This window comes from Sabethes cyaneus, chromosome 3 (assembly GCF_943734655.1).
Source record: "Sabethes cyaneus chromosome 3, idSabCyanKW18_F2, whole genome shotgun sequence".
In the NCBI taxonomy this organism is placed as follows: domain Eukaryota; kingdom Metazoa; phylum Arthropoda; class Insecta; order Diptera; family Culicidae; genus Sabethes; species Sabethes cyaneus.
The window spans coordinates 131851430-131868956 of NC_071355.1; the positions used below are offsets into that span (position 1 = coordinate 131851430).

The 17527-nt window shown below is 37.3% G+C and overlaps 1 pseudogene; it reads left to right on the forward strand.

Moving 5' to 3' along the window:
• The first annotated feature begins 5521 nt into the window (after positions 1-5521).
• On the forward strand, positions 5522-6498 carry LOC128740151 (uncharacterized; annotated as a pseudogene).
• The last annotated feature ends 11029 nt before the right edge of the window (positions 6499-17527 follow it).

Genomic DNA, 17527 nt, shown 5'->3' on the forward strand with positions numbered 1-17527 from the left:
ATTCAGACTAAACTTATCCCGGTGGCAGCACCTTACCTTCGTAGTCGCGAATGGGCAATTCTGTAAATTGAAAAGAGGTCGTGCTGTGCCGTCGAATAAGGTAATAAGGAATAAGCGAATAAGGTGATTTATGATGACAGTTATTGATTTATTCGAACAGTGCAGCTTGTTGTTATTTACATTTAGCGTTTTTGTTTTTGCTTAGATCCACCCTAGGTTCGCCCTAGTTTCAATCGAACGGCTGTCAAAACTTTTGTTTTTTTTCTCTCAAGTTGAACTTAGTTTCGCTCTAGGTTGAACTTTTTAGACGACGGGTTCGCTCTAGGTTTTTCTACAGTTTCAATCCCGCTATTAGCAATACACTGACAACGCGAAAACGTTTGTTTGTTCTCTGTTTTTTTTATTCAGTGGTCGGGTTGGAACTAACCTAGGTTAAAAAATCAGAGAATTGTGTATAAGATATGACCGCATAGAGGACGCATGACTACGCAAGTCTCTTTGTAGTGATAGTAGCATGTATCCACGTATGCTATAATACAATTCTTCATGTACCGTGAATTCGGGTGAAATTGATCACTTTTTCGAATATTTTTTAAATATCTTTGAATAGAAACATATTTAGGAAGATGATTCAATTTTAAAATAAGTACTGTAGTGCTGGCTACACGACAGTATCATCTATATCTTATATAAATAGTTTTATTTTAGATAAAACTTAATGTAATCGTGAAATTGAAAATTTACAAATAACGGGTGAAATTGATCACGTAGAAATCAAGACGATATTGCTATTAAACCATACGCTCTGACAGCAATAACCTATCGTGCAGTATAAAATCTGGCGTAATCGAGATATTGCCTGTATGTAGGCAACAATGTCGCGTACAGCAACTAGCACAAAAATCAAACAGTCAGCTCTACATTAGCATGGTTGATGCATCTGCTAAATAAATATAAACGATAGAAAAGATATTAAGCCAATTTTAGCATCGTAATCGTTTGTTTTTGTTTAAACATTGCTGTATATATGTGTAAATGTACGATTTTCGTATACAATCTTCACCAATCTAGTGAAACAAATAATTTAATTCTCCTCATATACGGGAGCTTGACTGTCTCTTTGAATGTGTAGTTGCATTTCGCTATGTAAGCACAAACCGATCTCTTGCACTCTCATGCAACTGCCATATGGAGCGTTTGTAAAATTTGTGCAAAGTATTGTCTGTCTTTTGCACCCTTTTATAAATCTCCATTCTGCTTTACAGAAAGAATAAACTTTCGCAGGTGGCAGCTCCATTTCGCACCCATAGCGATCTAGAAATCTATGTTGCCTCAGTTCATGATGTTATCAATCGTTTTATTTCGTAAAAGATCAAATCAAACAATTTCTATCGCATAATTTTATTCATGGAAATTATCAAAGCACAGCCAGATAATTAGAGAATCGAATTAGTGCTATCAAAATTTCCTTCTGCAACGAAATTTGTGTTAACAGCAAGGAGTTTTATCGGGCATGTTGAAAATTGCGATTCGATCAAAATAGTAAATTTTAAAAAATCAAGCCATTTACAAGATCAATCTTGCTGAAAGCCAAGTGACTTTGACCTGTAACTCAATCTTTATATGGATGGGTGCATATTCAGCTTTATGAATCAGTATAAACGTAGAATAAAGAGTTTTTTACTCGTTAGTCCAAGCTGATCAATTTCACCCGACTGATCAATTTCGCCCGAATCGACGGTACATCATGCTATATGCAGCATTTGTCGAGACTAGCTGCAGGTTGAGAAAATTCGATTGTTTATAAATGTATGTTAATAGCGCCTCAAATCTTATTTCAACATCAAACACTATTTACATATAGGGTATGTTGCTGCTTCGTCGTAATTGCCTATTCCGGTCCTATCCAACACAAACTATTAAAAATATCAGCGATTTTTATGATACGCAATGCAAAATTAGGCCATTACAAATATTTTATAAAGTTTTTGTCCTTCCGGTGTTGGGCCACTGAGGGGCGTGGAGGGACAAAGAGATTTTTTTAATCGAGCAAAAAAACATAGGTTTTAAGCATTTGTACTTAAAGTTTAAACCTGAAAACCAAATCTATTCTTGATTTTAATGTATACGTTATTATTTTCCATGCAAAAATCATGGGGTTTCCAGCAAGGCGTATTAGTGCGTAGTAACCAGAGATTACTTTTGTAATTATTTACGAATTAATTAGGTAATCAAAGGTAATCAGTTTAGTAATCAATGATAATCTTAAGTAATCATGATTAATTTTTAGTAATCACAAGAGATTGAATACTGGTAATCAGAGGTAATCAGTTAATTAATCAAAAGTAACTTTTTTCTAAGGTGCGTAGTAATCATTGCTGTTGGAAACCCCTTGGCAAAAATCTACGCAAAAAAGACAAAAACATGAGAAAAATTTTTAGGACGAATTTCGGAAATTTCAATGTTTGAATTTCCATTTCTGTTTCGTGCTAGAAGCGTTAACTCAACTCAGTGTACACTCGTTTTTCAAGTTTTTCAGACTGTAGAGCCCACAGACAATTGATTTTATAAAAAAAAACTAGAGGACCCTGCAAACTTCGTACTGCCACAAATTAGATCGAATATTTCAGATTGTAAAATTCAGACGAACTGAGAGAGCTGCTGGTTTTTAGAAAAAGGAATGTACTAACGGTATAGGTAGAATTTTGTAATTTTTTGAAGATTCCAACATTTGATGTAGTCTATAACTCTGGATTTTCAGAGATCGTGTATATCTAACAACCTTATTAAGCCATTAGCAAGATATGAAAATTTGACAAAATCTCAAAATTTATAGCTACACGTTGGAAACATGTCGGTGTAAAAGTTGGTTTGTCAGTTCCCAATACCCAACGGTTGTGTTGGTAGAAGTTGCATCGAGTCTTGTCTTATAAACCCTACTGATTGTTAAATTATTTTTTGTAAAAGTAAATTCGATGGCTTAAACAGCGCCAAATTGCGTCTGCAGCAGTTGATTTTCTTATTATAGGCAATATACCTTAAAAACTTCCTGAGAACATAATCATTACACCACCAACAACTATATTTTAATTGATGCTGTAATATATCATTGTTCCATTTAATGCTCTCAAACAATTGTTTTGCTTTAATAAATCCTCTCATTATCATCTTGCTATTCTGTATGCTGGTTCTTAAGTAATTGCCAACAATTTTTTGACACTCAAGCATATTCCCTTCATCACAATCAATGGTTCATTGGGGGTTCCTTGATAATTTAAAATTCAATTCAATATTCTGATATGTATTTGATGTCAATAGGGATAAGATTTTTGTTTTTATTAGATTTGTATGTTAATGGATAAGAATTAGCCGAAATAATTGCATTGCCGAATCTTGATAACTATAATTTGCAAACTGCATTAGTAATAAATTACTGTTCAAGATAACTTCATTATCCCACAAAATGAATTTAATTGTTAATTTTATTTCTAACCGTCTCGTCAAATATGTTGAAATGCTAATTAAAGTATACATTTAAATCCATTTTTGTTCTTTCTGTTCCTTTGGTATTTCACGCACTAAAATAATTTAACACAGAAGCATAATTTTGTGAGATTTTTTATACTTTTAAAGAGTGCAATACGAAATAAAACTGGGAATTCGTTATGAACTGTAGTAAAATTATAGTTTATATAAGTACCTACTTTCAGAATAGATTTGTTGCTGAATTGCTGGAAACTCTATTTTACTACATATGTGACATGTATTCTTCATTTGATGATTGGGAACTGGCAATTTAGTTAATTTAGTGCCTAAACCATTTGTGTTGGATCTTCTGGATAAGCATACGATGTAAAAAGGCATAAAACAGTTTTGTGTTTGTTTCATAAATTCGATAAATGAATAAACGAATCAATGAAATATAGAAAACTAATTTTTCGAGTTCTTTCCAGTAAATTTTCCGATTTTTCTCGCCGTAAAACATAGCGGCGATGGAAACGAACATAATGAAAAAAAGCTGACTCAAATCGGACGCACCGTTCGCAAGTAATGCGTGGTCGAACTTTTTCACTTCCATTTTTATATATAAGATTAACTCGTATCCTACAAATTATTTTTTTCCCCTCGATTTTTCAAGCCAATTTTGAAGGACGTGGGGACGAAAACTTCGAAAATAATTTGACATGGCCTTAGTTATCACCTAATATTTTAGTTTGTTGACTATCATACGCGATCAATCAAAGTGAGCTGAGATTTATTTAAATGCCATTTTTCATTAAAGAATTCATAGCAGCCAAATTTCCTACGTTTTTTGTGCGACGAAGAAGAAAATGTCGACTAATCGTTTCAATTTCCGTCATTCATAAAATGAAAATAACTCACGCAACGCATTGTCGTTATTCTGCAGCCGGGAAAATTGCATGACCTGCAGAAATTTTGCAGAATAACATTTGTCATGCCGTCCTACATAAATACATGCGCGCTAGCTTCGTAAACATTATTGTGATTTTTAGTTCGGACGATGAAAAATTTTGATGGACGGATTTTAAAACGGTACGGCGAATTTAAGATATAAAGTCAGTTGCGTAATTTGAATAAAATGCTTTAATAATCGCTTTTTAGTGAGTTCAGAGGGCACGGATCAGTAGGAAAATGTGTTTGAGTCAAATCAGCAGCAGAACTTTTGGAGTATTCATGAAATTCACCTAAGAAATGGTGAAAACTAGAGTGACTTTCCTTACTACGACGGGAATTAGAAATATACCCTACATGTATTTTGATGACATCAAAAAAATGTTATGCTAAAATGGCTTGACTGTGTTGCAGGTTGAGAAATTCAAATTTTTGCAAGTCGATAATTTTTTACATGTTTGTATTCATTTTCATGATTGTAAGCTGCTATATAAGTAAGTTAAAATTGTTTGGAAAATATTTTGTACCTGACTGCTTTATACCGAGTTCACGGTCAAATAAAAATTGACATCACTACGGATCCCTTCTGCATTGTCTTGTCCATCATTTTTGAAAGAAATCAATCTAAATGTAATGCTTAACCATTGCAACTATGTTAAGAATTGCAGGCAACTAACTGACGGAAAGCAGCAAATGAAACATTCAAAACTATTCTCGGATAAGAGAGTCGCTGATTTTCCTCATTTTGAGTATTGCTACGTCACATTACATGCACAAATATTTTTTCAGTCCTGTTTCCGAGCAAGACAACAGCTCCGAACAAATTCTTGCAGTAGGTACCATAAGGTCGCCATTCGCGAAAACGTGAAGCAGGTAAGTAGCGATCATATTTGCATTATGTTTCTAAAAACACTACATAAACTAGTGTAAAAATGCAAAAACATTACGAGCGGTAATTGGTGCTACTGTTTATTGTGTGAGTCCATTTAGCGCTCATTAAAGTGTTGTTTACATTTTCAGAAACTGATTCACCAGAAGCTGTGTTTAGTGGTCCGCTGGGACACATTGATATTTTGATGTTCGAAGACCCTCGTCGCCAGTGCGTGTAATGATTCCGACCCGCAAAAGAATATTATATTCCGAAAATGCCCTACAAGCAGGTATGACTGCTGCGAAAAATGGCTAATCTATACGGCAGGCGGCATTAATGCATAAAATTCCAGCTGGAACGTTGCGTGATAAATTACGTGGAAAATATCCCAAGGGGTCCAAACCCGGACAGGTATCTATCTTGACAAACGAAGAAGAGTCAAAAATCGTTAAGTGGCTAACTACATTAGCTCGAACTGGCTTTCCTGTCACTTTGAAGCAGCTTCGGATCAATGTTGGAAATTTTATTAGGCTTTCCCAAAAGCGCAGTCCTTTCAAAAACGGTATTCCAGGAAAAAAATGGGTACAGCTATTTTTAAAACGACACCCGGAAGTATCGCTAAGAAAACCGAGCGTTCTGGCACGAATCAGAACAACAATTAAAAAGGATCAGATTGCAGAGTGGTTCTCGAAAGTGTGTGAATATTTAAAGCAGGAAGGCCTCGAACAGCTTTTAGAAGAGCCACAAAGAATTTTTAACCTGGACGAGACAGCCTGCGAACTGGTTGTCAGGAAACGAAAGTGTGTGGCTCTGAAGAACACCAAACACTTCTATTCAGTGTTCGGAAATGGTGATAAAGAAAGCTATACGGCTCTCTTCACAGCTAGTGCAAATGGAAAGATGCTTCCTCCATTAGTATTGTTCCCCTATAAATGCCGGCTTCCTGGAGAAGTGATCCGGACGGCTCCAGCAGACTGGGGAATCGGAAAAACAGATAATGGGTGGATGACTGGAAACGCTTTTTACGAGTTCCTGAAAAACATTTTTCAACCATGGCTGGAGAGAGAAAAGATCGCTCTGCCGGTATTGTTGTTTGTCGACGGTCATAGAAGCCACGTGACGTTGCTGAGTACTCTTTTCTGTAAAAAAAATCAAATAATACTTATTTGCTTGTACCCAAATTCAACCCATTTGACACAGCCGCTGGAAATTAGCTTTTTTGGACCGATGAAAAAGCACTGGGAAGATACTCTTCTTGAATTCCGTTCAAAACATGGAATGCGAGCTATTGCAAAATCAGAAGTTTGTCCGCTGATCAAACTCACCCTCGACAATTTTGAAAATATGGCGGAAATAATAAAAAGTGGATTTCGTAGAAGCGGACTATATCCCTGGAATCCGGATGCCGTCAACTACGGTTCAATGCCGACTAGTGAAAGCTTACCTACAGCCAACAACTGTGTCAGCGAGCTAAACAATGCACAATAGTCGGAAAATTGCGAATTTTGGCCAAAATTATTTTTTAATTTCAAATTGATTCTAGATTATATTTGTTACAAAAGAAATGATTTAAACTTATAAGAACTCATATTTAGGGTGATTTGGGGAAAAATGATCAAATGTTTTCGATATAAATATTTGCTTGACAAAAAAAAATTTTTTTCTCGCGGGGATTCTCCCATTCTCTCATTGAAACTCTCTTCAGGTACTAAATAAATTTAGAAACAAAGATAATCAAATTTGTTGAAAGAGTACTTAAAATTTTTAAGATTTGCTAAAAATATGACAATTTTAAAATTATTTTTTTTCGGAAAACGTCAAATTATAGCAAACTTTTAATTCATGTTTTGATAAAACATACTTCGAGCTTTCAAACGCACTTTAAGAAACTGCGGCGACAAGAGGCGACAAGAGTTGTTTTTTTGATTAAAGTTTATGAGAATTTCATTTTTATTATAAGTAGCCTATGGCGCTCCTCATTGAGTTTAAATTTGTTTTCATTTCAGTTTTTAATATGCCAAGATATCAGTTTTAAAATGATATATAACAATAATATTTACATCCGCGATAACTATTTAATTTTTTGACTTTTTTAAAATGACTTATTTTTCAAACTTTTGAAATGGGCAACTTTGACGGCTTATTTCTACATGATATTTTTTTCTATCAAAATTTATTTCGCGAATCATAAAAATATAGATAATTTACTACAAAACCGCGTTTAAGCATGTGCTAAAATGTGAAATTTTACATTCGGCAATTTTGGCCGCTACTTTATATGGGGCCCTTCTTATGTGCAATGTGGAGAAACCCGGTTTCGTTGATTTCGAGGAACGCCTAACACCGTATCAGTTAGCGGAGTTTTCCAAACAGAAGGATTCTCCAGGTTGGTCTGGTTCGATAGAAGACACAAACTTGTTTTTATTTTGGAAAAAATGGAAAAACGAGATTGATAGTATGGTAAAGGATGATGAAAGTGTATTCCTGGGTTTCCCAGAAACGGAATCTAAAATAGCTGATGGTAAGCACCAAATTATTGACGATTTTTTTTATAATATTGAAATAATTCCATGAACAGGTTTCCATCATTTTCTGTCTTCCGAGGGTGATCAGAAGTGTTCAATACACCTGGCGACAGTGAAGGATATATTCAAGGAAACGTCTACATTAAAAGAACGCTGCCATTCTTTGCCATTAGATAATAATGCAAATACGGACACAGAGGTTATGGGAAAAAAGCATTTACTTGAGGAAATATTTACGCATCCAAACATTATAAAACCACCACCCACTAAACGAGTTACCCGTTATCCAGTTGTAGCTACGAGTCAAACTTTTATGGCATATTTGGATGCTAAAGAAAAAGAAAAACAGGCAATTGAAAACGAGAAAGTAAGAAAACGCGAATTAAAGGAAAACAACAAGCAGCAAAAGGAGATGCAGAAAAAAGAAAAAACAAAAAAGCAAAAACTTGAACGCGAATCCAAATTAAATAATAGTTTAAATTTGAAAAAGAAACTTCTTTAGCAAAATTTAATTTTGTCAAGAAATATAAATAAAATAATGATCTGCAGCGAATTCAACCATAATTTGGGTTTTATTCGATCGATTAGAATAAAAAAAATATGAGCGGTAAATGGCTCCCATATGAGCGGTAAATGGGTCATCGTATTTGAGGTGAGCGGTAAAAGGGGTCGTGAGAGTGCATTACTTTTTTAAAACGAAGTCACTATCATTAAATATTTAGAAATCAAGTGAATTTTTCTTGTAAACACAATTGTATTCTTTAGCTTATGACGCAAATTGCGTTTCGATTGACCTCAATTTAGATTTGTTATGGACAAACTAACTTAGTATCGTTTTTAAATGAGCGGTAGATGGCGACTATACGGTATATGGATGCAATCTGGCAAAAGGAACGGGTTGCCGCTCACTTTTCTATGAAGTTTCACATTCAGGACATCAAATATTCGTATCGAATTTTGTGATAGACTTTACCTATAAATATTTTACGTTTTAGGTGATGTTTCGTCACAAAATGTAGATTTATTCATGCGTTGCATTATTCAAACGCTAGCTGATCTACTGCCAACAACTTACTGGCATGTCTGGACGCGACAAAGGAGGAAGCATCAAGGGCAAGCGAAAGTCACGCTCGACTCGTGCACGTCTGCAGTTTCCGGTCGGTCGTATTCATCGGCTGCTGAGGAAAGGAAAGTATGCTAGGCGTGTGTTGGAGCTGGAGCACTCGTTTCGGTGCCGTAATGGAATATCTGCCCGCTGAAGTTCTGGAATTGGCAGGAAATTTGCTGCTCATATTTGGAAATATGAAGGAAATACGCGACAACAAAACGACTAGAATTATCGTCATTTGCAGCTAGCCGTCCGCAACGACGAAGAGTTGAACAAATGGCTGTCCAGTGTCATCACTGCTCAGGGAAGTGTCTTTCCGAACATACAAGCTGTTTTGTTGCTGCCCAAGAAGACGAAAAAGAAGGTTTAAATCTCCAACATATCACGTAGAAAAAACGTTCTTTTAAGGACGAAACATATGTTCATGAAGATTTAAGGAATTTTCGCTCACTGATATTCAATTTAATTCGATTGATTCTAAATGTTCCCTTCATCTATACCTATAAAAAAGGATTTCTATCTGTCTGTCTGTCTGTCTGTCTGTCCGTATGTTCCTTATAGAATCGAAAACTACTGAACCGATTGGCGTGAAAATTTGCATGTATAGGTTTTTGGGGCCAGGAAAGGTTTTAGTGATGGTTAGAGACCCCTCCCCCCACTAAGAGGGGGGCTCCCATACAAATGAAATACGAATTTCCTCATAACTCGAGAACTAATCAAGCAAATGGAATAAATTTTGGCAGGAGAAAGTTTTCGAGGGCAGGAATATTTTCTATGGTGAATTAGGAGCCCCACTTTAAGAGGGGGGTTCTTATACAAACGAAATACAAATTTCCAAGCAATGTCTGTGTGTGTGTGTGTGTGTGTGTGTGTGTGTGTGTGTGTGTGTGTGTGTGTGTGTGTGTGTGTGTGTGTGTGTGTGTGTGTGTGTGTGTGTGTGTGTGTGTGTGTGTGTGTGTGTGTGTGTGTGTGTGTGTGTGTGTGTGTGTGTGTGTGTGTGTGTGTGTGTGTGTGTGTGTGTGTGTGTGTGTGTATGTGTGTGTGTGCGCTGCTTATTTTCTACCGCCTATTTCTCGGAGATGGCTGATCCAATTTGTCTGCTTTTACTTTTGTTTGAAAGGTATTATAGTGGAGAATATCACTATTGAATTGTTTCATGGTCCGATTTTTCGTTTAAAAGTTATAAGCAAAAATGTGAAAACTACGTGACACGATTTTCTACGGAACCACACAACTGATTTCAACGATCTTAGTACCAAATGAAAGCTCTTACTATTGCTAAACTATTATGCTAAGTTAAATTTATTGAAAACAAATAAGTGGTTTAAAAGTTAGCCTTAAAAAACCAGTTTTGACAAGGTCCAAATGATCGCCTGTTTCTCAGAGATGGCCAGACCGATTTATGCGGTATTAGTTTCATTTGGCAGATAATATAGCCTGATAGATCACTATTGAATGGTTTTTTGATTGGACGTTTAACGTTTAACGGACGAATTGGTTTTACCGGTCAAAAGATATTAACCCTCGAACACTCGCGCCATCTTTTGTAACACGGTTACTCGCGCGCACAATAGCCCAAAACCAAAGAAAATATGCGTACTAGAGTTTTGACTAGGAAAAATTGGTTTTAAGTTTATCGAGCCTTTGGAAGAGTTTCTTGAAATTGAAAGCTCTATCGTCTGGTAGAATTTAAATTTTGTATTAATCCCCCTAAAAGTGAAATAAAAAAATTATTTTTCTTCAGTTTCAATATAACACATTGATATGTTCTGCAAAGTTTTAGAGCATATTATTACAAGAAATTTTGCTGAAGACAGTAACCTTCTATCTCTTCAGCGAAGATAGAGAAATCTTATTAATTGCATATGCATTTGTAAAATCAGTTTTTCTATTTTAGCTCTTTTTGTAATTGTTGTATGACTTTTTTGTGTATTACAAAATTGTACAAATAGTAAAAATACACAACTTTGCTGAAAATAATATACCTCTTTGTTTGCTTGTTTAGGAATTGTAGAACTTTGATTATAAAAAATATCCTGATTTTGACTCGACTACCAACAGCCGGATACATATCAAACATTTTACATTTGCTGATAATTTTGCTGAATACAGACACCATTTTTCCATATGAAGAAACGAGAGAAAACTCCAGTTGGGGCCAATTGCGGTACACCTCACATACTGCTTGCTTCGTTTCTGTGATGTCGGTCTATGCTGATCTGTTTTCATAACAATTTAAAGTATTAATGCATTGAATAATTCTGACATTTTGCTCATAAAAAGTTTATTGAAGAATATACGTTAGTTAAACAATGATTTGAAACTTTATAACAATATGGCTTGAAACCTAGACATGTTGCACAAAATACAACAGCGTGAGTAACCGAAGGTTAATAAAAATTGATGAAATTTATTCAAGAAAACTTTATTGATGTGAATCAAATAGAATGGCATGACAGGAAATTATGCAAAGTTCAAAACCCCATAAACTAAACATTTACTAATGTTAAAGAATAATATTTTCTCTTACAATTTACTTTTACATGCATTTATCCACATTAGTAATAACTTACTCAGCAAATTCATAAGAAAAGGAACTATCAAAATTTATAACACAGAGAACAGACATCCATTCAGAAACAAATTTTTCGGGAATTCTTGGATAAAATTTCAAATTAAAATCACCTAATATGCTAGCGACACCACCACTATAGTTTCCCAACTAAACGATTCTTCTGATTTGCACACTGACAACCTTTGGCTCCTCTGGCGGTAGTATGGACTATGGACTATATGCGTTATGCTAGCGCCAGAAGCTAGCTGTTGTGAGTTTAGTGTAAAATTTTATGCGCCTTTAGCGACATCATCACTATAGTTTCCCAACTAATTTGACATAAGTTTTATCCAAGTGGGGACCTTTCGCTTGGATGTCTGTTCTCTGTGTTTATAAGTGCCGTAAAACGGGGTAACATTGATCAAATGAACCATTCGCATAAATAAGTGAAATAAACCACTACTGCCAACTTTCCTGAGCTGATCAATGTTGTAAAATTTTATGTAAACCAACGCACAATGCAATCTTAACCAATATATTAATTATTTTCCGAAGACGTGTCGATTTACATCTCAAATAGCACGTAAGACCGTATAACAAAAGTTCCTTTCACCATTAGGTGGATTAAATCAGGTTTTTCTATGGTGAATTAGGACCCCTTACCTTTTTAGGAGGGGGGGGGGGGGCTGCCATGCAAACGAAATACAAATTCCCTTATAACTCTAGAACTAATCAAGCAAATGGAACCAAATTTGACATGTAAGTGGTTTTGAAGGCAAGATTTTTTTCTATGGTGAATTGAGACCCCTCTCCTTTTTAGAAAGCGAGTTATGACCCATCTCCCTTTTAAGAGGGGGGGCTTCTACACAAATGAAATACAAATTTCCTCATAATACGAGAACTAATCAAGCAAATGGAACCAAATTTGGCATGTGGGAGATTTTGGAGCCTTGAAATTATTTTATGATAGTTAGAGACCTCTCATCCCCGTGGTAGGGGGATATGGACTCTCATACAAATAAAACAGAATTTTTTGCGAAACTCAAAAACTAATCGAACTCGAGAAGTTCGAGACTCTTCCATAAAGCATTAGTTAATAACAAGATCACAAAAGCTATCTATAGTAACACTAGATCATTCAGGACGAGACGGCCGCGAGTGTTGCCGGTGACCAGCCGTCGGAAGCGCCGCCCACTGGGGGAGGCAACTCCCCGCAGAAATCACTACTGTCTAGGTTTATTTGTTTTCCTAGGTCTACCTGGGTTTCCAGGAACGAGCGACAGCGAGTAAGGAGAGGATCGCGAAATGGTGCTTTTCACAAAAATGTTTTCCGTGAAATGGTACATTCCGCTTAAGGTTTTTCGCAAAATGATATTCGGCGAAATCTTGTACAATTGTGGCGAATATTACTATCCGCTTTTTGGCTATGCAATGAGGGGACAGGGGAGTTGTTTTCTACTTTACTGTGAGGAAAAATTGCAAATTTGTATATTAAACTACCCATTCCTGGTAACTAATAAGCATTAACATAAGCAGCAAATCAGCGTATCTGGCATTTTATACTACATGCTTTTGTATATTTCTTTTTGACTGCATAGGTATTGTAAATTGGCATTTAAAATTGTATTCAAATTCTTCGTGTCGGTAATTAGCTGTGAATTAGCATTGTCAGCACTATTAAATGGTTATCAGTAAAGTAGCTGTATATTTTGCCAAAATAGCATTTAAGTAGCATTTAAGGCGACTTAAATGCTTATTGGCCTAAATTTGAATAGCATTGGTGATGCTTAATGGTTACTTGGGATGCTTTCATAGTTACGTGACTGCCAAAATGAACCATCTAAGGTTGAACTCCTCAGAAACTTGCAAAACTAGAGATTGTGACAAAGATCACCCTAGATTCATGATTTATGTACAACACAGGTTATTTTGTGGCAATACGAAGTTTGTCGGGTCAGCTAGTGTATTTATATAATAGGCTTACGTCTGTACCGAAAACCAGGTCTCTGCCAGGACGTCATAAGAGGCTTATCGGTAACTAAAAACAGGTCCTTGACAGGACATCATGCTTTCGTGACAATGGGTTGTATTCTCAGTCACCTCACTGGTCGACTGCTGGACTGCTCGACTGCTCAACTGATTGACTAGACTGCTCGACTGGACTGGTCGATTAGACTGCTTGATTTGATTGCTCGACTGGACTGCTTAACTGAACTGAATCTGAATGGACAGATCGACTTGACTGCTTGACTGAACAGCTCGATTTAACTGCACGAGTGGACTACTCGACTTAACTACTTGATTCGACTGCTTGACACATTTGCTTGATTTACTACTCGACCCGACTGCTCGACTTAACTGCACGATTGAACTGTTCGGCTCAACTGTTCGATTCGACGCTCGACTCAATTGCTTGATACCACTGCCCGACTGGACTACTCGACTAAGCTGCTCGACTCGACTGCTCGAATTAACTGCTTAACTCAACTACTCGATTGGACTATTCGAATCGGCTGCTCGACTCAACTGCTCAACCCGATTGCTCGATACAACTGCTCGACTAGACTACTCGATTAGATTGCTCGACTGCACTGATAGCTGACAGCTTGATTCAACAACTCGACTAGACTGCTCGACTTAACTGCTTGACTTAGCCACTCAACCCGGCTGCTCGACTCAACTGCTTGACTTAGCTGTTTGATTCGACAGCTCGACTAGACTGCTCGATTCCACTGCTCGACTGGATTACTCAACTTAAATGCTCGATCAAACTGCTCGACTCAATCGCTCGATTCAATCGCTCGACTCAACTGCTCGACTCGACTACTCGACTCGACTGCTCGAATATACTGCTCGACTCGACTGCACGAATGAACTGCTCGACTCAACTGTTCGACTTAACCACTTGACCCGACTGCTTGACTAAACCATTCGATTCGACTGATCGACTCAAGTGCTTGACTGGACTACTCGACTACTGACTACTGGACTACTGCTCAACTGAACTACTCCACTTAACTGCTCGATTAAACTGTTCGACTGGACTGCTCGATTTAACTGCTCGACTCGACTTCTCGATTCAACTGATCGACTCGACTGCTCGACTCAACTGCTCGACCGGACTGCTTGACTGAACAGTTTGATTCTACTGCTCGGCTAGACTGCTCGATTTGACTGCTCGACTTGACTGTTCGACTCGCCTGCTCAATCCGATTGCTTGTCGCGATATCATATGGTCGGTGATAAATCAGACTGGACCAAGTCGCAAAATTTAAAAAAATGAATTAATGAGTTTTCTAAGCAACATTTCACTCTAATCAGACTACATAAATGTTGCAAACAGCCAGAAGTTTTTGTTCAGTTAAATAGAATCCAATAAGACCATAAAAACTATTTGTTTCAGTTTCCGGCTATGACTCTTTTATGTACAACAACTTAGAGCTATATTATGTAATATAAGAACTCAAAGAACTAATACAAAGATTAAACATCTTCGCAAACACTGGCCAATGGAATGTATCCGCAGTTTTCGGAATTCTGAACAGACATTTATATTTTCCGGATCGTAAGATTCGGGCTCAACTAGTATTAAATATGCTGCTCGCGACAACGAAACGACCAGAATTTTCATCACTTGCAGCTGGCCGCAACGACGAAGAGTTGAACAAATTGCTGTCCGGTGTCACCACTGCTCAGAGAAGTGTCTTTCCGAACATCCAAGCTGTTTTGTTGCTGCCCAGAAAGACGGAAAACAAAGCTTAAATTTCCAACATATCACGTCGACAAAATGTTCTTTCAAGGACGAGATATAATGTTCATGAAGATTTGAGGAATTTTCGCTTACTGTTTAATTCCATTTAATTCGATTGATTCTAATTGTTCGCTTCTTATCAAATAATTTTAACCAATCACCTCTCGCGCTTCTGTTCGCTTGTTGCTGCTGGTTGAGTTGGCCGTCTCGGAAGGTACCAAAGCAGCCAACAAATATACCAGCTCCAAGTAAATGTGTTTGGTCGAGCGTCAAAATGCAGTGAAAAATATGGATTGAAATTGTGTTAGTGACATCTTTCGCATCTTCATATAAGAATTTGCTCGTTCTTAAAAGAACGGTTTTCGGTAATTGATGAAACCTTGGAAACTTGGAACTTGGGGCTTTTCATTCGGTTTTCTTTAGTACCACAAATCCATCCATCACCAATGCTACAGTAATACATAGCGTAAGTTTTCTTTGGCAGCAAAAGGTGAACGGCTCGCTGGTAACTTTGCTCTTTTGTTCAGACTGAAATTGAAATGTTCCAGTTTGTTCAACGTAGATAACGGAAAGACGAACCATGAAAAATAGGTGGGACCGATTCTTGTCGCTTGCTCTGGTATATAACACGCCGTAAGCCGGCGAACAGCATTATTCAAACGCTAGCTGAGCTACTGCCAACATCTTATTATCTGGACATGACAAAGGGTAAACGAAAGTCACGCTCAACTCGTACACGTCTGCAGTTCCCGGTCGATCGTGTTCATCGGTTTCTGAGAAAAGGAAAGTATACTGAGCGTGTTGGTGGTCTCTGCTGGGAAACATTTGAAGTCCCCTACTAGATGCGGCTCAGATGGCGTTCCTTCCATAGTCTTGAAATACTGTTTAAATACTCTTGTATTACCCTTAGCTAAGGTTTTCGGTATATCATTGACGATGGGAGTTTTCCCCAAGTGCTGGTAGGATTCCTTTGTTTTCCCTGTGCACAAAAAAGGGTGCAAAAGAACCTTTGCTAATTACCGTGGTATTGCTGTTAAGTGTTAAGTGTTAAGTGCTGTTTCTAAGCTATTAGAGCTAATCGTTCTGGAACAGTTGATCCAAGATTGCTCACCCTGCATCGCGCTCAACTACAACCAATTTAATCTCCTTTACAGCGTTCATCATCCGTTCAATGCAAGAAGGGAATAAAGTTGACGCCAGATATACGGACCTTTCTGCAACTTTCGTCCGTATACACCATGAGATAGCCATCTCTAAATACCACGAATTGGGCATTCACGACAATCTGCTGACTTGGATTCGCTCCTATCTCATCGGCAGAACTATTTCAGTCAAAATCGGCGAATACGTATCGTCACCCTTTTCCGTAACCTCAGGACTTTCCCCAAGGTAGTCATTTGGGACCGTTCTTGTTTCTGCTGTACATGAATGACGTGAACATGATCCTCAAATGTTCGAAATTATCTTATTTCGACGATTTGAAAATGTACTATACAGTAAAAAGCCCTAAAGACGCCCATTTCTTGCAACAGGATGCTGGAGACCTTTGACGAATGGTGCCGAAATAACAAGATGTCACTAAATGTGTCCAAGTGCTCGGTCATCTCGTTCGGTCGCAAACGTAACATGTATCTGCACGATTACGCCCTTCGTGAGACGCACCGCACCACATTTCCTTCGTCGTATCCAGGGCTTCCTCGCAACTAGGATTTCTGTTCCACTTTCCTAAAAGCTTCATGCATATCTATTGCTTAAAATCTCTATATTGTTCGCTGCTTCGTCCTATGCTGGAATACTCCGCCATTGTTTGTTTACCTTTTTAACAAAATGCAATTTATCCGATTGAAACAGTTCAGCGGAAATTTGTTAGGTTTGCTCTGCGACACCTACACTGGTGTGCCCTGCCGAGTTACGAAAGTCGTTGCAAGCTGATAAATTTAGAACTGCTGGAAGGAAGGCGCAATGTGGCTAAGGCGTATTTCATCGGCGATCTCCTTCAAGGAAATATCGATTGTCCTGAATTGCTTAGTCGATATCAATACTAGAAGACGTAATCTTCGTTTCCACGCCTTCCTCGTCAATCGGCACTCAAAAACTAACTATGGGTTGAATGAACCAGTGCTTAGTATGTGCCGGGTTTATAATTGCTGCTATGAAGTGTTTGATTTTAATGTGCCTCATGAAAACAATAAGCATTGTTTTAAAAGACGTTTGTGCTAGGTTAGTTCATATATGTTTTAATTAGATATTTGTCATTAGGATTATACTTTATCTGTTGACTATAATAAATGTAAATGATATCGCT